The sequence below is a fragment of the Bidens hawaiensis genome, unplaced genomic scaffold (genome assembly GCF_021521415.1).
Source record: "Bidens hawaiensis isolate Kalapana, Puna unplaced genomic scaffold, B.hawaiensis_p1.1 tig00032469_1, whole genome shotgun sequence".
Taxonomy (NCBI): domain Eukaryota; kingdom Viridiplantae; phylum Streptophyta; class Magnoliopsida; order Asterales; family Asteraceae; genus Bidens; species Bidens hawaiensis.
The window spans coordinates 1-22,727 of record NW_027495540.1 but is presented as its reverse complement, the minus strand read 5'-3'; the positions used below and the strand labels follow the sequence as shown (position 1 = coordinate 22,727).

The 22,727-nt window shown below is 37.4% G+C and overlaps 1 pseudogene across 1 annotated transcript; it reads right to left on the bottom strand.

Moving 5' to 3' along the window:
* Positions 1-87: 87 nt before the first annotated feature.
* LOC143583608 (DNA mismatch repair protein MSH7-like) lies at positions 88-18,383 on the bottom strand (annotated as a pseudogene). The gene is made up of 19 exons (XR_013144212.1): positions 18,040-18,383; positions 9,920-9,999; positions 9,530-9,820; positions 9,118-9,431; positions 8,127-8,222; positions 7,946-8,001; positions 7,697-7,763; positions 7,304-7,399; positions 6,826-6,957; positions 6,477-6,510; positions 5,993-6,040; positions 5,684-5,883; positions 4,647-4,774; positions 4,278-4,555; positions 3,118-3,312; positions 1,862-2,274; positions 1,683-1,779; positions 1,360-1,487; positions 88-620 (listed from the first exon to the last, which is right to left on the bottom strand). The product of XR_013144212.1 is annotated as a DNA mismatch repair protein MSH7-like (transcript).
* Positions 18,384-22,727: the final 4,344 nt, after the last annotated feature.

Below are 22,727 nucleotides of genomic sequence, written 5' to 3'. Positions count from 1 at the left end.
CTCGAAACAAGTCAGTAAAAATAGCTAATGTTAATCTGCCCACCATCTCTACTACATAAAGTAATCATAACTTTCCATTATAAACAAAATACCTCAAAACCCAAAGCAAATTCATGAAACCATTTGCTAATAACTTACATTCACCATTCACTCTCATTTACCTCACAACTTTTGCTTAGAGCATCTAAGCTCATGCCACAAACAAAACAATGAATCAAACACATCATCTTCATCACCATCTGCAACACTTAAAATAGTTTTCAACCAATCTTCATGCAAAGTCGAAAACTCCGACCGACGTTCACTCGACTTAAAACTCACCCCAATCTTTGTTTTCATAACCTCTGCCGCCTTCGTGGCGGATTCCACCACTGTTTTGGGGATCCCTGCCATTAATGTCACTTGCATACCGTAGCTTTTTGGGCAGGCGCCGGCTGTTAGGCGGTAGAGAAAGACTAACTCTTGGTCGGGTGATGACGAGTTGTTGGATATGGGTTTGAATGTGCATGCCATGTGTTGTAATGTAACGTGTGGGTGGTTGCGAATTCTTTTGTGAGCGGGTGGTAATGTGTAGCGAATAATAATCGACAGTTTACTTTATCGACAAGATGACGAAACACCTGCATTATAAACAAGGGTGTTAATTACTTGGATCACACGGGTTTGGGTTTAGTCTAAACGGATTTAGTTCAGTTTCTGGTCAGACGTGTTTGGTCGACCTAATAGGTTCACACGTTTAACTTGTTTATTTCTATAACTTTTTTTTTTAATTGTGTTTTATGTCAAAATAATTGCGTTTAAAAATGCAATATATCCATCGCGTATCTGAAAATATTTCTCCTAAACCACTCTTTTTAGCAGCATATAGCCTGTTTAAAAGGAGTTAAAAGTTTGGTTTTCGCGTTTGAGGCTTGTCCATTTTAAGTTTTTAACTACTTGAGTACCTAGGCCACTTTTTTGTCTTTTCATGGCCCGTGGTTTTAAAAATTTTAACCATGTTCGTCCTGTTTGCTAACTCCGTTAGATTTTACTGTTCAGTAGAAAAGCACTTAGGTCATTTCATCTAAAGAACTGTTTTGGTTGAATATAATTATACAACTAAACATAATTATTTCTGTTATTAACAATAATAACATAAATAATAATAATGATAATACCTAACTGTTAAATTATTATATTTAATCAAAATAGTCCCTAAGATGAAAATAAGTAAAATGCCCTTCTACTTAATGGTTAGTAAAAAGAACGAAAATGGTTACAAGTTGGAAACCGCATGCCATGAATAGACAAAAGAATAGCTTTGGTACTCAAGTAAGCCGAACTTAAAACTCTTTTTTGAAGTTTAGAAGGTATACTCACAGCATAAGCGATAGCATATCCATCAAAAGTGCTTGTTCCTCGGCCCAGCTCATCAAGAATAACAAGAGAATCTTGAGTTGCGTTTTGCAAAACCGAAGCTGTTTCTGTGCATTCAATCAGAAAGGTACCTAACAAAAGAAGAAGAGGTTGAGAGGTTAAGAAAATAAGTAAAATAATACATTTTTATAAATAATTAGTGTGACAAATATAGTTGCAAGATATATATTATTCTAGCAACCTTATCAGTTTAAACAAAACAATTTCAACAGTATGATCTTTTTATTAGCAATTATAAAGTAATTTGCATCCAATTAAAAACTTACTTTCACCAGTCATTATACGATCAGTAGCACCGAGACGTGTGAAAATAATATCCACGGGAGACAAAACGCAAGTGTCACAAGGAACATAACAGCCCAACTGCAAACAGCAAAAAACCATCAAGTTAAAACACAGTAAAGTATGCAAATGAAACATTTTTAATGTTACCATTAAAACTTACCTGAGCAAGAATAACAGCTAAACAAGTAGCACGAAGAAGGGTTGACTTTCCGCCCATGTTTGGTCCGGTCAACAGCAAAGTTCGAGGACTCTATCCAAACTCATTATCTCCAAGACACAAGTCATTAGGAACAGGTGTTCCTCCACTCTCTCCAAGAGCATAAGGATGCCATAATCCTCTCATATGAAGTGTGGGCCCCGTTGACCGTTGACCAAAACCCGATGAGTTTGACCTTGAAACTATCACAGGCCTAGACATGGGCATGCATGAGAAATTTGCAGTCATGGCAAAAGATCTAAGCACATCAATACAGCTAGAGCAAAGATGATTTGAGACCACTCGTTAGCTTTCTCCATCAATAGTTCAATAAGAATTGATAGTATTTCAGCATCTGAGTCCTTGAGTTCATGTGCCTGGCATCATATATCATGTCAGTTATCCATACACACACACACGAATGTTTGTTTAAGGTACGTACACTTGATACAGTTTTGAATTAGGATACATTTGACTTGCGAAAACTAGTAGATTATAACCATCCAGTTTCGGAAACAAATTTGATAACTACGTTCTAATCTACTAGTTTTCCCATTTTACCCTTGATGTTTTATAAGTTTCCCAACTCAATTGGTATCCTAAATACTAATTCAAAACTGTAAATATCCAGTTTTGGAAGTTGATAATTATAATATACTAGTTTTCCCATTTTACCTATTTTACAAGTTTTCCAAGTCAATTAGTATCCTTATTCAAAACTGTAACTATCCAGGTTTGGAAGTGGCTAATTATAATCTGCTAGTTTTCCCATTTTACCCTTGATATTTATCCACTCCAAAACTGCATTGAATGTACAAACCTTAAATTAGGCGAGTTGCACAAGTTTGTTAACGGATCAAACAGGTAGCTTTTGTAAGGGTCACATTAAATTTAAACACTCATGTCCCATTTTTTTTAATAAAAAATAGCCTCTTTTTTTTTTAAAGGCAAAAAAAAAAGAATAGCATATCTATATATAATTACAAACAACTTAAGAGGTTTAAAAATACAATTTGGTTGATTTTTAACCCATTTGCTCGGTTAGAAGAACGCCAAAACCAAAGTCAATGCCCTGTTCATTAATGAACATGTTAAAATAGCCACATCTATAAGAATAAAAAGAAATGCATAACATATATCATTGAGCCTAAATATAATGAATTAGCCACTAGAAACTGGTACAAAAATAACTAAAAGAAATCATATGAACATGAAAATACCTGATAATTAGGAAAATCACTGTCTACAGCCGCTTCAAATTGGGCAAGGAATTTGTCAAGTCCATCGGCCCCACTTAGCATTGGAAGTGTAAATACTCTTAAGAATAGTGAGAACATGTTGTCTTCTTTTTGTAAAAGCATCAATAAATCCATTCCAACTCGAAGACCTCTAACAAGAGATCCAAATGCTTTCACCTGCTCCATAGAAAAACCCATATTGCAATATCCAATATATACAAATTAAAAAGAAAAAAAAATAACCATAAGAAATATCTTGTTTATCATTTCTTTATTAGTGTATTTTTCAAATAAGCAGGTGAGCATAGAAACAATATAAAGTAATAAGGTAATCTTTGATAAGTCTGCTATTCTATTTTACAAGTTCATTAGCAATGAGCAATATACTTGCTACTTTTGCACAAAATAAATACAAAAACGCAATGCAACAGCAAAAGAAAAGCAAAGTATAAGCATGTGAAGAAAGAGTTTTAGGAAAAAGAACTTGCTTGATATTTAAAGGTGGCAAAGTCAAATAAGATAAATTAGTTAAAAAGCAAACGGGGTCAAATGGGTTGAACTGGTCCAAGCAGTTAAAAGGCACCCAAAGTCTAATTTTATTGTATGCAACCTCCTAAATCATTCTAATTAAAGGTTTAACGCATATCATTAGTTTAATGCATAATATAAGCCATTGAATAAAATGACTTTCCAATTATTGTCATTTGTCCATGCCACTATTGTACACTTACAAAAATAGAAGTTCATAATATACTAATTTTCCAGTTTCACCCTTGATTACACTTATTGCCAAACTTTGCAAAATTTTCAAATCAATTACCAAATTGGTTGCATTAAGGGTAAAATTGGCATTCTGCTAATTAAGATCTGCATTAACTTTACACATCTTAAATTGTGTTTACTTTTAATGGGCAGCTATTTTAGGGTGAAGGGGGTAAATTAGTCTTTTAAAAAAAGTGTTTTCAAGTCATGCCCATTGGCCATTACCCAACTCACCCATCTTACCACCTTTACTTTATAAAGCAAAAAAGTTGCTCTATTAAAATAAATAAAACAAATGATATAAAAGATAACTTAAATAACAAATGCCAGCATAAAACATGTTTTCATTTCTTGACACATATAACGAACAGAGAACTTACACGTTGCTTCAATATTTTGCTGCCAATCAAGGGCAGCAAGAGTAAAGCAGATGACTTTAAAGTAGCTTTAATTTGTCCAAGAAATCTCTCTAAATGTGGAACCTTTTTAAGATACTGAGCAATAACCGCCATTATCTCGGCGCGTCCCATCAATTCTTCAACCACATTAAGCCTATTATTAATTTCCTCCGCATCTTTCAGTGGATGGCATATCCACCTCCGTAAGAGTCCTTTACCGGATAATGTCAAACAGTTATCAAGATATTTGTACAGTGTTCCTGCAATATGACATCAGTTGTTATGAGAAAAACAAGGATGATTGTACTAACTTGGACAGTTTGTTATAGTATAATTATGTTATTGACTTGCCTGATGGTCCACCATCTTCACTATTATTGAATATCTCAAGATTAGCTATTGTTTGACCGTCCATTCTAAGGCATCCTCTGTAGACTTCATAGGGTAAAAAGACTTCCGTTTTGTAATGCATCATCTAACTGCTCAAAGTTGTATTTGTTAATCAAGGTATCAAAATATCATGTCCAAGCACACATTAAGTTAGTGGTGTGCAAAAAAACAAAAAAACCAAACCGTATCCATAACTATAAAAACCGAACAAAATTTTGAATTTGTTTTCAGTTTTTTTCATAACCGTATCCGAATTGTGAATTCGGTTTTCGGTTCGGTTGCCGGTTCCACAAATATTGTTTCTTTGGATAACCGAACCGAACTCAATCAGATAAACCGATGAGCACAGCTATATAAAGTCACATGTCTAGGTGGGTAACTTTTCTAGAGAAGAAATGGTCTGATAGAATTGACCTGAAAAACTTACTGCCAGATTTTTATAAATTGTTAAATGACTAAATAAGTTTATTTCAGTAATATCCCAAATCTTAGAAATAAACAATTTAGTAGGATTTATGCATTAAAAGTAGATTTTGAATGACTCTCAGCCAAGCTCATTTCCTTTTTAGCTAATTTGTTTTGGTTTTGGCCCATTTGACCAGCTAGATATCGAAAAGAACCTAAAATAATCCATGTCCAAATGGCTCAAATTTAAGGATGGTGAATCAAGACACATGGAAACACAACACATATCCGACACAATATAAATGGGTTATATTAAGTCTGAAACCATCTAGGTTGGATTCATGTTGAACTAAAAAACTCATTCAAAACTACACTTAGATAATAAATTTTACTTTTAACCTGCCAACCCCTTTGAACTGTTTTCATAATAAGCTTATATGGAGTGTGTTTATGGGTTACAAGTGTACAGGTTAGGGACTTAGGGTTCAACTTTTCAGCATAATTAAGTAATTGCGTTGTGTTCGGGTTGGGTTATACACTTATACAAACCAATTGCACCACTACTCAGAAATGCGACCTCTACAAAATCTAACCTTTAGCCTGGATAAATGACTGGTAAGTCCACCTAGAGCATATAATGCAATATCCTGGTGAACCACTTCATCAAGTGCACGGTCCCACACATTGGAGGAACCTTTAAAGTACCCTTTCAATTGATAAAAATTTCTAACTTCAGAAGAATCAACAAAATCAGTGAAAGGTTGTGCTGGAGTCAGTTGTGTGACAGAAGAACCTACAAGAGAATTTAAAACAATTTGGAGGTAAGAATTTTGAAAACAATCATTTACAGAAATTGATTTGTCATCATATACGCAAATTAAAGACACAGAAAAAATCCTTACCCATAATTGAATAGTTGTAAAGGGCTTTTTGAGTCTCTTTAGACAACCCTGCAGCAAATATTATTTTTCACAAAAAAACATACACGAAATCTGATAAAAATAACTGGAGGTTAAAAAACGAACGGGCGCAGGTAATGAGTCAAAACAGGTTCAAGTTGAAACTAAAATTTTTTACACTGATCAAAATGAACCATGTCATGATGTCAGATTGGTTGACCCGCAAACATTTTTAAAATAATTAATGTGCTGTGTTAACTATGACTATACAAACAATATTATTACACTAGAAATTTTTAATTTTTGAAGAAATGATTTTAGAGGTTGTATGCATTAATAAAAACATTTGACTCAATCCCGTTTGAGATAAAATAACCCCCAAACGAACCAATTGATATGTACAAAGGTTGAAATGATGCATTTAATATAAACCTTATCGTCACTCCTTCAAATGATTAAAAGATGCAGAAAATAAATGGAGACACACCTTGACTTTCATAGATAACTTCTGCAGGTGACACCTGTATGACCACCAATTGGAAAAAAGGTCAACAATATCAGTTTGTAAAGTTTTTAAAATAACATCTTCAAATATGACTTGGATCACATGCTAACTCAGGTACAGTTCAAAACAATCAATTTTAGTGCACGTCAAATCGGATTTATAAGGTATTGTGCACTTAAATTACACTTTTGCCGACTTTGACTCATCTGGCCCCTTTCCTTTTTAGCTATTTAAAATATTACCCGTTTGACCCGTTTAATATCAAACAACCAAAATCAACCAGCACTTAAGCAGACGGGTCAAAATAGGCACATCTAACCAGAAGACATACCTGCATCAATAAAGACCCTAAAGCTGCACAAGAAGCATCATCAGTGACAGATCCAATCCAGAACTGTAAGGAGGCACAGTCAACAAAGGCAAATCCATATGCAGTTGTACCCTCAGCAAGATCATGAGTACCCTGCACAAAAAAGTAAAGACAAAGCGACATGTCTATAAGTAAATACCACAAAATCTTCACAGTATGCACTTAAAAAAATGTTAACTATAATAACATTTGTAATAAGTTGCCCGAAAACTGAATTTGAAGAAATCATTACACTGCGTGGGAATAAATAACTAAATATGTTGATTTGAGTTGTCAAGTTAAAAAGAATGTTTACTTTTCTGTAGTCTTAAATAATACATGTGCTACATAGTAAACATAACTACCTAAGTCCTTTTAAACAGAATATACTTAATTTGTCCACGTTAAGTAGAAACTAAATGCATATATGACAATTACAGCAATAGAAGTAAAGCAGTACCTCCTTTAGAGAAAGAAGATGAACAGCTTGAGGCCCAATGTTACCATGGATCAAGGTTGATGGTGTAAGCACCTGTACTAATTTTCTTTGAATTACCTGTGGATGTTTACAAAATATAAAATTAATATTAAATGACACGTTATCTACAACAAGGAATTTACGTCAATGCTCAATATCAAATTAACAAAGTAGCATGAGTGCTAATACAAGTGATTAGTATGCTGTCAATGCAAGATCTAGTAACTAGTATTAAATAGAACTTCAATGTCTTCAAGGGTAAGCAAATGGGAATTCTAGCTTATTGTGGCAAACACTACATTCAACTGTTTTGTATGATGCAAAATTAAACTGTTTTAGCAGAAGTTTATAGATCTGTGATCACAGTGAACTTACAGAAGAAGAGCCTCTTGATTTTGCTTGATCTGCTGTTTCCAGCTGCTCAACTCGCCCAACTTTATACCTTCACAATTTTACGTTGAAATAGCGAATAAGGATACAAAGATAGTGCACGCGTATGTAATAAACCTAAAAATTCACATTTCAAAACACTAGATGTTTTGACCCGTTACCAATCCCATCATTTGCTCTTTCTGTGAACATGCCCTGACAGGAATATTGTAGATGTCGTATTCAGTAACTTACATGCGAGCAAGAAGCTTTTCAATAGCATCATCAATTGCGTGCTCGGTGATACCAACCTGAATCATAAGACAAAAAGTAGATGCTAAATTATTGAAATGTATCTTCTTACTTACTGGCAATATTTTAGTGTAATCACAATAAAGTGAGAATAAAGATTTGCATTGTAGTGCTTTAAAACTACCTGTCGGCATTTTCCAACACCGCTCATTGTTATTTTCCAATCAAGCTCTTTATGCCCAATTTCAGCATCTAGTTCATAGAGCTCATAGAACTTTCCCTGTAACACAATGAATTCAGGTCAGACAAATCAAGCATGTGTGAAAACATTTTGTTGAGTGGCCGGACTTCTTCTATGGATATAGGAAAGATAAACGCGCAATCTTAATAATAAAGATAGAAAGAAACATATGTCAATGAATCTCTACTGCTGATATCATAAATGTAAACCAGCTAATCCTTTACTCACTTCAAAAATAATGCACACACTATTATCAGGTGTGAAGTTCTCTTATTCCCAAATATGCATACTCAAAAATAGTGGGCAAAGACACTAAACACATTTTGAGCTAAAACACATTATCTACTCCTGTGCAAATTCTTCTAGCTTCCTGTAAATGCACAATGAATTAACTTAAGGCTAAGTCTTGCATGCTTTTCTCTTTTAAATATTCAACTAATCAAAAACTTATGTGTTCTTATTTCTCACTTTCTCAGGTGATTGTTTTATATTATCTTATCACTGTTTCTAGAGATGTTTAAATAAAATAACTAGAGCATTAGAACCCAAGATTGCTAAAAATATGTACATCGGAAGTAGTGATGACTGATAATAAATACTGCTCTAAGCATTATATGTTCTTCAAATATAACTTTTTGGAGAAATGCTATAGAATCCTTTAATGAACTTCAACACATTGAATAAGTCCAGCTCATCCAATTAATCTGTATAACTATAGAAGACAGGTAAAAAAGTAAAGAATTTGTTATATCAAATCTGACTAATCTAGCTGCACATGTGTATATGGTTAGCTAATAAGAAAAGGTTACATATTGATTTATAAAAACAGACCTAGCATCCAAACGTATATTTAAACCAAAAATTAGACAATCGCAGCTACAAAACATGAAGCAACCAGCATGCTTCATAGTATATTAAGAGAGAAAAAACTAACCACTTTGAAGAAAATAAGGACATCCATGTACTGACTTTTGACACTCCAATACTGTTTCTGAGATGCTGACATCTTCGTGAAAACATCAGGCGGTATATAAAGTGTTCTCTTATCATAAAGAGGATTGTTTGGCCTTTTTCCATTAGCATCTCTAATCTTAGAAGGATGAAGCCAATCAAACTTACTAGCCACTTCAGACAGCACATCATCTTTCTTATTTTCAGCCAATAAATCCTGAGAAAACTTCACTCTTTTGCTACTTCCCATAGACAAATTAGTACCGGCATTAGCAGTAGACCCTAAGTTACAACCATCTTCTTGAACTCGCTTCCAACGTGGACCAATGGTTGTGTTCCTGGTGTTTCTCTTTTGCTATTTCCCATAGTAGCATTAGCAGTAGCCCCCAGGTTACAACTATCTTCTTGAACTCGCTTTAAACGTGGGACCAATGGTTGTGTTCCTGGTGTTTCTCTTTTGCTATTTCCCATAGAGAAATTAGTAATCGTACTAGCAGTAGCAGCAGACCCTAAGTTACAACTTTCTTCTTGAACTCGCTTCACACGTGGGACCAGGCGTTGTGTTCCTGGTGTTTCCGGCCCTGTTATATCACCATCACTTTCTATAACTAAGGGGTATCCTTTATTCCCTTTACAAACAGTTTCTTCCACATCAATAACATCTTCCAATTTTGGAAAAACAGGAACTGAAGTCTTCTTATCTTTTTCATTTGAGTAACTGTATTTGGAAACAGTTTCTTCTACATCAATAACATTTTCCTTTTTTGGAAAAACTGGTACTGAACACTCTTTATCTCTTCCACTTGAGTAACTATATTTGTTAGATGTCAACTGAATATTATCATTTCTGCCATCTGACAAACTGCTGCAAATCATGAACAAAAATCATCAAATAAACTTTACATGACATGAAGCATCTATATCCTGATGATTTCAATTTCATGCTCCCAAAAGTTAAAACACTGTGGGAAAAAGATTGTATTTCACATGCACAAACAAGTACAGCTTATGCACAACAAAATTTTAAAAATCTACTGAACAGTAAATGCATTAAACCTAAGAGGTGAGCAATAACCAGACCATTAACCAAAACCAAGTCAAAAATCGATGAATACAAAACTGAAATTAATTAAAAACTGATTACCGAAAATCAGTTATCCATTTTTTACCATTGGTTAACCAAATATTAACAAAACAAAACCAAACCACTCATATTTTCATATATTTGGAACCTTTTTTACCTCCATGGCTCCTGTTGGGTTTGTGGAGGCTCGATTGTTTTGGGCCCGGTTCAAGAGAACTATGGAGCAGGAAATTAGAAGATCAAATGGGTTGGCCCGCTTTTTTTTAATTAAAGCCCACATTAGTTTTCTTGGTGAACAAGTAGAAAACCCTGATCTTGTATCTATATATATTTAGCCTTGTACTTGTAATATCCTCATAACAAGTGAGGCAGAGGCAATAAGAAAAGTATCCTGGTTGCAGCCCAGCCGACCGAACCACGTAAATCTCGCGTGCCATCTTCGTTTATATTTTCTCTTGCAGTATTATTTGTGTTTGTGTGTGTTTTGCAATACCCGAATCCCTAACAAGTGGTATCAAGAGCCGAGGTTACGGTTACACACCAGAGAATACGATCGCGAGAGAATAGTTTGGGTCAAACTAGGGTTCAGTTTTTTTGGCAGTCGACCATCAAGGTGATCGATCGTAGTATTCCAAGTTTACATCACAAAAATAGCATCTGTTCTGTTTATTCGTAAGCCACCGCCACCACATGAATTTGTGTTCTTTTTTGTCTTTTGTGGAAGAATTGCTACTGCCATCATTGTGATTTGTGTTGAATCACAAAATTTTTTTTTGTCTCATACGTGAATGTGCCCATGGATGCAATTCTATTTGTTAGGAACAAAGCGGCGCGCGGAAGCGAAACAGCACACACATGCACAACGATAAACACGAATAAACGAAAATATAAACGACACAAGAATTTAACGTGGTTCGGTCCCCGCGAGGGGACCTACGTCCACGGGCTGCAACTAGGTTTTCTTATTAGCTCAGAACAAAGATTACAATTACATGATGGGATATATATAATAAACAATATTAGGGTTAAACATAATTAGGAACCAAAACTGGGCCTCCTAATAAAACCGGCCCAAAGGCCTTCATAACCCAACAATCTCCCACTTGAAGGCCTTGCGATAAATTCCAGCCTGCCATCCAAGTAAATATAACAATCTCATTCATCCAGTAACTCTAGTAATCTTCAGTAATAGAAATCTACCAAGCCTCCAGTTCCAAGAACTAGCTAAAACTTCAACAAAAGAAGTTCTCCAAGCCTCCAGTTCTCTAGGAACAAACTAAGATTTCTACCAATCCACACCCTGGTTGCATCCGCCCTTCTCATCAGTTACCTGAAAAGGCCTATTGAAGCTCCCGAGAACTCCAATCCGGTCATCCCAGACCCAGCCATGACAAAACTCGCCAATGACTCATCCTCAATCTTAACCGACCCTCACTTACTCACACAACCGGCTTCAAAGACTTCCAGAGGATAAACACTCTCCAAATCAGCAGACTATACCAGGAGAGATTTTCACATTCGGATTCCTGGTCCTCCGAACCCAACGTCCCTTTGGAAACAAACCTAGAACACACCTGCGTGCTCCCACTGTTACCAAAACCCCGAAAATGTTCAGACCTCCGAATACGCTCAAACTAACATCACTGTGGCTCCAGGCTTCATGTCTGCAAACTGAAACCCCTTAGCTCTACCCGATTCAGCGAGCCAAGACCTTATAACTCGGAAGTTGGTTCACTTCTTCCGACGATACAAAAAAAAACTCGTATCTTCCAAAAGTCTTTAATTAAAAGATTCAACAATGCTTCATTGAAGTGAGTAACAAATAAAGCATACCATAATCTTGAACCCAAGAGTCGTCACCGCCTTCACTGAGTCCCAATGCATCAACCCCAGATACATTCTCAAAAGCAGAATTCCAAACCTTTCGACATCGACCCTTAAAATGTCTCACCTCTACGCAACCTATCAAGTCGACTATGCCCAGCTCCCACTGTCTCTGTTATCCCAACCCATGCCACACCAACACTCCATGAGATGAACCCCACTCGTACTATCCCGGCAAATAACTTTACCCAACACGAGATTATGAACCTCTCAAATGGTGTACCACTGATCACCACCAAAAAAGATATAACTTCACAATTCCAAACGAACAAGAAGTAATAATCACAGTTTCGAACCAGCTAACAGGCAAACAGCTATAACAACAGTAGAACTTTCATAAAATCAAGCGGTACCAAGGGTTCTATGACCGTACACACGATCAGTTAACTCAAACCCTAACCGAAAGATCATCCAAACGAGCAATAGTTTACATGACTTGCCACTAACCTCATTTTTTTTTCACTTATGCCGTCACCAGCACACCCGCTGGTTCCATTTTCTCCAAGTTTATCCATCACCAGTACTATATCCAAGTTCACATGACAAACCAATCAACCAAAATCCATAACCGTCAACATTCCGATCATAACCACCTCGTCTTCAGTTATAACAATAACAAACGAGAACAAATCGAAAACAGTGAACAGACACAACAAGGGCACGGGCCTAAACTTGACGATTGTTCAATAGAACACTGCCAAATAAACCGATTTGCTCTTGCAATAACCGATAAATCAACTAACTGTAAATAAACAATATAAAGTTACCTCAGACTAATCTCTTGCAAACAAATCTGAACCCGAACCTAAATGGTCTTCACAAAACCGGGTTAAAATAATAATGGTTGATAATAACGCCAAAACACGAACTTAAAATAATTCCAAAACAGTGTTTAGGCTAAAGAACCGGCCCAACAAGTTGTTACATTTGGCCCAACCAGTCTTGAAATAAGAAAATCACAAAATCCAAATGCTGGCCCAAAAACCAACAATGGCCCATCAACTTAAAGTAGCCCAGTAGAAATAAGACCCACCCAGGGCTTCTTTTGAAACTTACTGGTCAAATAAAACAAAAAACAAGTCAAAAGCATGTAGGTCACCTTCTTGTAACAAGAAACCGTCAACATGCAGCAGCTAAAAGAGAAGCTCCGGCCACGCTTTTCCGGCCAAACAAACCAGCACGCAAAACGCTACCCGGTGACCAAATCTGCTCTTCGCAACAACAAAGCCAACCACATGTCTCGACATCCGACAACATCCAAGGATCCTTTGTCAATCGAACCAGATTCTCGGTTTTTCGGCGACATCATCACCCTTAAAACCGATGAACATTTGAGCCTTAAAACCTTTTGACCTTCAACCGAACCAATAAAAAAACAGGCGACCTCCAAGAGTTATTCACGGTGAGGGACTCACCCAACCCTAATCACCAAAAAACAGATTCGAACCAAAACCTTCTGCGAAATCGTTACCAGTGCAACGAACCGTGTGTCCAACAAGCCAAAGCTCTGATGCCACTTGTTAGGAACAAAGCGGCGCGCGGAAGCGAAACAGCACACACATGCACAACGATAAACACACATAAACGAAAATATAAACGACACAAGAATTTAACGTGGTTCGGTCCCCGCGAGGGGACCTACGTCCACGGGCTGCAACTAGGTTTTCTTATTAGCTCAGAACAAAGATTACAATTACATGATGGGATATATATAATAAACAATATTAGGGTTAAACATAATTAGGAACCAAAACTGGGCCTCCTAATAAAACCGGCCCAAAGGCCTTCATAACCCAACACTATTTTCAATCAAGAAAAAATCAATCAGGTGCAGTCTTTCTCTGTTTGTCTTTTCAGTTTCTTGATTAAGGTTTGGTTTTCGGTTTTGCATCGGGTTTTAGTTTCGGTTTTGGCTTCGAGTTTGATTATCGGGTTTTGGCGTTTGCCAGGCAGTGTAGCCGGGTGGTTTTGTGGTGATTAGCGGGGGTTATTTTGTTTGTCTGAGATTATTTTTCTGATTGTGTTACCTAGATCCAAAGTTAGGAATTCTTAGTTTGAGTTAATGGCTGAGAACGGGAAACTTCAGATTGAGAAGTTTGATGGTAAAGACTTTGGTTGGTGGAAAATGCAAATGGAGGATTTGCTAGTTCAGAAAGATTTGGACATGGTATTGGGTGAAAGACCGGAGAAGATACAACCGGATGAGTGAGAAACTTTGGATAAGAAAGCCAAGGCAGTTATTAGATTGTCGTTATCGAAGGATGTTGCGTTCAACATCCTGAAAGAAACCACAGCGCGTGGGATAATGAATGATTTGTCTAATATGTACGAGAAGCCTTTGGCAACTAATAAGGTTTTCCTGATTCGTGAATTGGTGAATACGAAGATGAAAGAAGGAAGTTCAGTTACAGTACACATCAACAACTTTAACTCGATTTTGTCAAGACTTGGGTCAGCTAGTATAAAATTCGAGGATGAGGTTCAGGCTCTACTACTGTTATCATCTTTGCCAAATAGTTGGTCGGGAACTGTTACAGCGATTACTAGTTCTACCAGCGAGTTCACTTTTGATGGGATTCGGGATCTTATTCTAGGCGAAGACGTCAGACGAAGAAATTCAGGTGAATCATCGGGTGATTTAATGCATGTTGGCAGAGGAAGAAAAAATAACAGAGGTAGTGGGAGCGAGAACAGGAAAAGGAGTCAGTCTAGAACTCGGAAGGATGTGGTATGTTGTAACTGTAACGAGGCGGGGCACTTCAGGAATCACTGTCCGAATTATAAGAATGAAAAGAAAGAAGTCAACACAGCAGAAGAATACTCAGAGGATGAGGCTTTAGTTCTTAGTGTTGAAGGTAATGTTGATTCCTGGGTCATGGATTCTGGTGCTTCATTTCATGCTACCCACAGCAGTGAAGCATTGCAGAATTTAAAAGAAGGTGATTTTGGTAAGGTTAGACTGGCGAACAATGATGTTCTTGATGTTACGGGCATGGGTGACATGAATTTAGTTACTTCAGCCGGTTCATGGACCTTGAAAGATGTCAAAGTGATTCCAAGCTTAAAGAAAAAGTTGATTATGTTGGGCAGTTGGATGAACAGGGACATGAGGTTAAATTTGGGAACAGGCAGTGGAAAGTTGTTAAGAGAAATCTTGTCATAGCTTGGGGAAGAAAGAGGGGTTCATTGTATATGGTCAGTTTATCATCTGAGGGAATGACCGACCCGGTTCAGAAGAAGACCAAAGTCCGGTTCACAGAGTCTAGTGGGCAGAAGAAGGTTTGTTTTGCAGGAGATAAACCCAGAGCCACAGGTCAGATTCAGGTTGAACATGCTAGAAAAGGTTCAGAGAAATCAGTCAGGGGTTTTCGTGGCAGTGGGAGCACTGGCAGTCGACCAGTCAAAGCTTTAGCCAAAGTTACCAGACAGTGGGTTAAGAGAATCAGTGTTTCAGCGGTTAAAGTCTCTCCAGAAGATTACCTGCTTAATATGGAGAGTGTTGTTTGTTCTCAAGGTATTCCGGGATTCGGCAGTTCGTGTAAGTGGGAGCCGGTAGGGATAGAGAACGAGTCAGTGGCAGTGGTAGCCATGACTGATGTGTTGGAGCTCGGGGGAGCTTCAACGAACCTTCAGTTTAACTGATGAGAAGGCAGATGCAACCAGGAAGACGAGGAATATTACAAGAGGTACAACTTATCATGTCGAAAGGCAGGTTGAAGATTATCAAGCTTCCAAGTGGGAGATTGTTGGGTTTGTGGAAACATGATTGTTTGGGCCCGGTTCAAGAGAACTATGGAGCAGGAAATTAGAAGATCAAATGGGTTGGCCCACTTTTTTTTAATTAAAGCCCATATTAGTTTTCTTAGTGAACAAGTAGAAAACCCTGATCTTGTATCTATATATATTTAGCCTTGTACTTGAAATATCCTCATCACGAGTGAGGCAGAGGCAGAGGCAGTAAGAAAAGTATCCTGATTGCAGCCCGTGGACGTAGGTCAACCGACCGAACCACATAAATCTCGTGTGTCATCTTCGTTTATATTTTCTCTTGCAGTATTATTTGTGTTTCTGTGTGTTTTGCAATACCCGAATCCCTAACAGCTCCATCTCATGTATTTCATGTTTTATACCCCATTTCAAGTATATATGCCTCCACTTTATGTATTTAGCCGAAATTAACCAAACCAAAAACCTACAAACTAACCAAATAAACGGAATCGATTAACTGAAACCGACCAATAACTTCCATTTCGTTTGATGCTAATAACCGAACCAAACCATGCACGCCGTATGGCAATTAGATATAACAAAATCTGCGTTAAACACTGAAATACACCTATCACAAGGCTTCTCAGCACTGTTAGGTTTCATAAACTTATACCTAATACTCGAACCATTCATATTTTCATATATTTCTAACCGATAGCTTCCATTTCGGCTAATAACCGAACCGAACAATGCACACCTTACTTCAATTCAATGTAACAAAATCTAGGTTAACCAAACATCGGCGAAACCAAACCAAAATTAACCAAAAACCGGCAAAACCGAACCAAAATTTACCGAAAACTGACGAAACAGAACTGAAATTAACCGGAAACGAGAATCGAAATTAACCGAAAACCGGCAAAATCAAACCAAAATTAACCAAAAACTGACAAAACCGAACCAAAATTAACCAAAAACCGACAAAACCGAACTGAAATTAACCTACTGAACAGAAAATTAACTAAACCTAGGTTAAGCAATGAAATATACCTATCTAGAAGCTTCTCGGCACCGTTAGGTTAGGTTTCATAACTAATACTTGTAAACATAAATCATCCAAAACCGAAATTAACCGAAACCGGACAAAGCCAAAGCAAAATTAACCAAAATCTAGGTTAAACAAAGAAACCTACAGAAACGTATAGAAATATACCTACCACGAAGCTTCTCAGCACTATTAGGTTTCTTATGCTTAATACTCAAAAACACACTGTCCAAACCAAAATTAACCAAAAACAGACGACACCGAACCGAAATTAACTGAAAATCTAGGTTAAACACAGAAATATACCTATTACAAGCCTTCTCAGCGCTATTAGGTTTCATAAACTTACGCCTAATACTTGAAAACACAAACTGTCCAAACCGAAATTAACCGACAAGACTGAACCGAAAATCTAAGTTTAACACAGAAATGTACAGTAATAAACCAATCACAAGCCTAATAACCAAACTAAACCGTGCACACGGGTACCGCAATTAAATATAGCAAAATCTAGGTTAAACACAGAAATATACGGTATGTACCTGATACATACCCACGTAGCCCATACCATCACTTACATGACATCCATGCAACAGCCAACAGCACAACCTCCATGTTCATTTAGCATTATGTTTAGTTACAGTTTATTAGATTAGTTTCTTAATTCCATTATGTGCATGTTTTTAGTAAGTTCATGCATATGCACGTTTCACTTTGTAAGCCTTATAAAAGGCCTCTTAGTTTTGTTAAATGATTAAGAAGAAAATTGATAAAATAATGTCTCGTTCTCTCTATTATATCTATGGAGTCTAACCCGCTCAAAGGGTCTTATCTTAGGAGATCACCGATCTCGAATCCGGCTACTATCAGTACTTATCACGAAGCTTCTCAGAGCTATTAGGTTTCATAAACTTACACCTAATACTCAAAAACACGTACTGTCCGAACCGAAATTAACCGAATACACAGACTGACCAAACCGAAATTAACCGAATACACAGACTGTCCAAACCGAAATTAACCGAATACACAGACTGTCCAAACTGAAATTAACCGAAAATCTAGGTTAAACACAGAAACGTACAGAAATAAACTTATGCTTAATACTCAAAAGCACACTCTCCAAACCGAAATTAACCAAAACCAAAATTAACCGAAAACCTAGGTTAAGCAACGAAATATACCTATCACGAAGCTTCTCAGAGCTATTAGGTTTCATAAACTTATGCCGAATACTCGAAAACACAGACTGTCCACTCCGTTCACCACCTCCATCAGCATTCGAAAACAACGGCCGCTGCTCTTTCTCAGGCGGAGTATCCGTTCCTCTAACTTCGTCGGAGGAGTGAATAATAATATTATTATTATTATCATTCCGATTAGGTCCGGATGAAGCTCTAGGGTTAACGTTTTCGTTAGGAACGGTTACCGTGTGGTGTTTCGGAGCTCCGAATCCAGTCGGTTTGTCAGTTTCAGACGCTGGCGGACGTTTCTGGAGGAATGAGAGTATGGATTGCTGACGCTTCATTGTTTGTTTTTGTTCAATTGTACGATTGACAGATAATTTGGTGAAGATGATTTAGTGGAAATGGAAGTGTGTTTGGGCGGAGAATTTTGGCGCCTTTTTGAGATATGAAATCACGGATCCCAAAATATCATCCACCGATTAATATTAGCGTGACTCGTAGACCAATGCTATGGGGGCGCGGAAGGGGGGGGGACACCAAGGCAGGGCTCGGTCACGCGGTGAGGTGGGGCGCGGAGGGGACGATGGGCGCGGTGAGGGGTGAGGTGGGGGGGCCCACCACCAACGGCTAATTTTTTGACTGTTTAAAAATAAATAAATAAAATTAACACTTCTATATAAATTTAAACATTTTTCTCAATTTTACTCAAACAACTTTCATATTCACACCAAATTTAACCATCTTCACACCAGATCATGAATCCGAACCCGAACACGAGCTCAAGCTCAACACCGAACCCGAATCAAAACCCGTGGGATCCAAGTTGTATGTGGTGGGCTAGTTTGCTTGCAAATAACGTCGACCTTAGCAACCATTTCTATGCAAACCAACAACGACCGACGATTCCTCCACCCATGCCATCGTTTACCCCCCGATATGTTCTTTCAGGCGCCAATGCCATATACGTCCTCACAAGTACCACAAACCCAAATACCCGAAACGCAAGTCCGGCGTCCAAAAAGAAGTCATAAAAAAAAGAACCCGGGTGACGTTTCGAACAACCGAAAAGGGTGAACGACAAATGTGGGAAGCGGACAAGGTAATGACGTTAGCGTTAGCGTGGATCGACTCTTCCGAAGACTCGATTCAAGGTATATTATAAATATATATATATATATATATATATATATATATATATATATATATATATATATATATATGTTTTCCATGTTATATTTTTTTGTTTACTAATATTAAGCTTTTATATGTATCGAAGGTGACGGCAACATTCGCCGGAGTTTTGGGTACAAATACGCATCAAGTTCTTTGCTTTAATGGGTCGAGGAGAGTATCACGGGAATGATTCCGTCTACAACAAATGGAAGTCGTTATTCACAATAATAACCGACTTCATAGCCGTTCACGCCCGGGTTGTGAACAACAGAAAAGCGGCATGAGCGATGCCGATGTGTTGGAGGCCTGCTTAAAACAATACAAAGCCCTTTATAATAAAGATTTTAGCATGCTGGATGTTTGGAGACAATGCATAAGCTCGCCAAAGTGGCATACGGTCCCGACATCATCACCACTGCGACCGTCCAAACGGTCAAAAACAACGTCTATTTCGGCCGATCAATCACCGTCGCAGCCCATTCCGATGGTCGTTGTCAAATTAATCTAAACGAGTTGGATCCGGAATTAATTTTTGACGAACCGGATGAGTTGCCACGGCCGGGTAGGAAGAGATAAAGCCAAGAGGGCAGCTAGAGGTGGAGGATCTTTGTCCAGAACCACATCCTCTAAGAGTTCCGACATGAGCTCGCATCTTGAAAACTTGGAGCGGAGGCTAGCTGAGATTGCCAACATTAAAAAACAAAGACAGGAGGGCCTCATGAAGGTGCACGAAGAAAGAAAGGCGATGCTTGCGGGATACAAAGCGATCCACTTGGAGCGAACGAAACAAAAGGAACTCGAGCTCATCACAAAAGATCTATCGCATCTAGATCCTGTGTCGCGGGCGGTGATGGAAAAAAGAAGAGCAAAGATATTGGCCAAATATGCAAACGAGGACGACGAGCATTAGTTATATTTTTATTTGTAAGATTTTTATTTTTATTTTTATTTGTAGGGTTTTTATTTTTATTTGTATTGGTTTTTTTATTTGTATGTTTTTTTATTTTTATTTGTATTGTTTTTTTTTGTTTTATAAAAAAGAATAATAAAAAAGGTTGGGCTTCGAAGCCCCCTCACCATAGAGGGGCATTATGCCCTGGGGCTTCGAAGCCCCAGTGCCTACGTGGCGCTGACGTAGCAATGTGGAGGGAGACGTATAGTGTATTATAAAATAATTTTGTATATTCATTCGGTGTGTAAACTCGGGTATTGGTAAAACATGAGTATTACAAAAGAAAGTTGATGTGAATTTTGTTGGTATCAGTTACGTTCATTATGGTATAAATATCGTTAGTAAAACATGACGTTAAAACCCAAAAAAGGAAAAAGTTGTAAGTTTAGCATGTGAAAAGATAAAATATTAAAACGACATTTATTCAGGTGGTAAAACCTAGGTGGAGGTAAAACCCTAACGTTGTAGTTCCTGGTGTTGAGGCGGTTGCTCGACGTGAAGTTGGTCGGTTTTGGTTATGTACCAGAACTAATACAAAATATGAGGTGGACCAACAAGGTGCCGTGATTCAGTAAACCTCAGACGTTATAAAACCCAAGCATTGATGCGGTGTGTCGCCAATTTTGTCGGTTTTCGTCATGTTCGTTACAGTGCCTTTACTAAAAGAAAATTGTTCAGTTACAATACCATAACTAAAACAAAAAATATATATATAAAAATTGAGGTAGATCAATGGGACGGCGTCGGATAGTAAAACTCAAGCGTTGTCGCTCCTAGACATTGAGGTAGTGAGTCTACGCGAATTCAGTCGGTTTCCGTCATGTTCATAATGGTACTGAAGCTAAAAAATGGCGTTTAGTTGTTTTTTATGTTCGTTACGACAGCTGAACTAGAAAAAAAAAACAAAACAAAAAAAAAATCCATTGACCAATAAGGTGTAGAGGTGCACAAAAAACCCGAACCCGGAATCCGACCCGAAAATAATACCCGGAACCGGTTATTTTAATACCCGGGTTTTTGATACCCGAACCCCGTACTGGACCCTATCCATGGGATACGGATAGGGTATGCATTTCAGTACCTAAACCCGTACCCGGAATCGGACCCGATTTATACCCGGTAATACCCGAAAACCAGAACCGGGTTTCTCCTATACCCGAAACCGGGTTTTTCAAATACCCGATTTATATCCGAAATTACCCGAAAATACCCCTAAAAAGTGCAACCTCTTAAAAAATCCAATATATATCCGAAAAATAACCCGAAAAAAACCTAAAAATTGGGTTTATTCAATACCCGAGAATAGGGTATTCAAATACCCGGTTTTATACCCGATCCAAACCCGATGCATAGGGTATGGTTTTTAGAGACAAATCCCGGACCCGAACCCGACCCGGGTATTGCCAATACCCGATCATATCCGAACCCAATTCCATACCCAAACCCGGGTATTTGAAAAAACCCGATTTGTGCACCTCTAATAAGGTGGCGTCATCAAGTGGCCCAATAGGCCCAATATGTGGCGGCGTAGGGAGACAAACTTAATTGCCAATAGCATCCTCTATTAAGGTTAATCGCCAATAGGATCCTCTAATCACCAATAACAGTTTAGAATAAAAATTAGTCACCCGAGCCAATACTAGTCTACTACCATTTTTCCTCTAACATCCATCGTTAAAAAGATTTTCAACAACCCCAAGAACAATCTCCAATACCCAATGGTGATTAGGAAAAAAAACAAGCCTCCAAGTGGTTAAACACCTTAACAATGCATTACTAAAACTAAAAATAAACAAATTTATAAACCATCACTCAATCAATAATATATATAATGTTATGAAAGAATAAATAAAACTAAATAATATATACTATTTAATACATAAAATTATAATACAAAAAAATATATAAAAATAATATAATTAATAATTAGTAAACGATCCGAGCTCGAGCTTTAAAATCTACTCACGAGCCAAGCTCAAGCTTTGAAACTAGAGCTCGAGCTCAGTGTAAGTTAAATGAGCCGAGCTCGAGCTTAGTCGAGCTCGACTTGGCTCGTTTGCACCCCTAACTTAGACTCTTAACACCGCATCACCATCTCTTCGCTTCATTCACCTCCACCACTCAACCTTTGATATACCAATCACTCATCACTTAGTTTTTTAAAAAATATTTTTAATACTTAGACAAGATATACAACCCTCCAATGCAACATTACCAGATGTACAAGTCAACAATGCAACCACCAAAACGAATGATAAGCAAGATGGTAACCACGCTAAAAGAACCACGTTGTAAATCAAAACCACCGTTAAAATTTCATCTAACAAAGGATCATTACACCAAGAACAACACAACATAATAATCTTTTCTAAATCTTTTTTCCTTTTTCCAAATTTTATAAATTTAAGTTCACACCATACAACTTCCCAAAACCTTAATGGACCTTAATGGTTTAAGCCATTACACATCACATTTTACCAACAAATCATAAAAGCTCAACACTTATACACCATTACAAAACACCACCAAACCTTGGGGGTGCTATAAAATAAACTCTTTC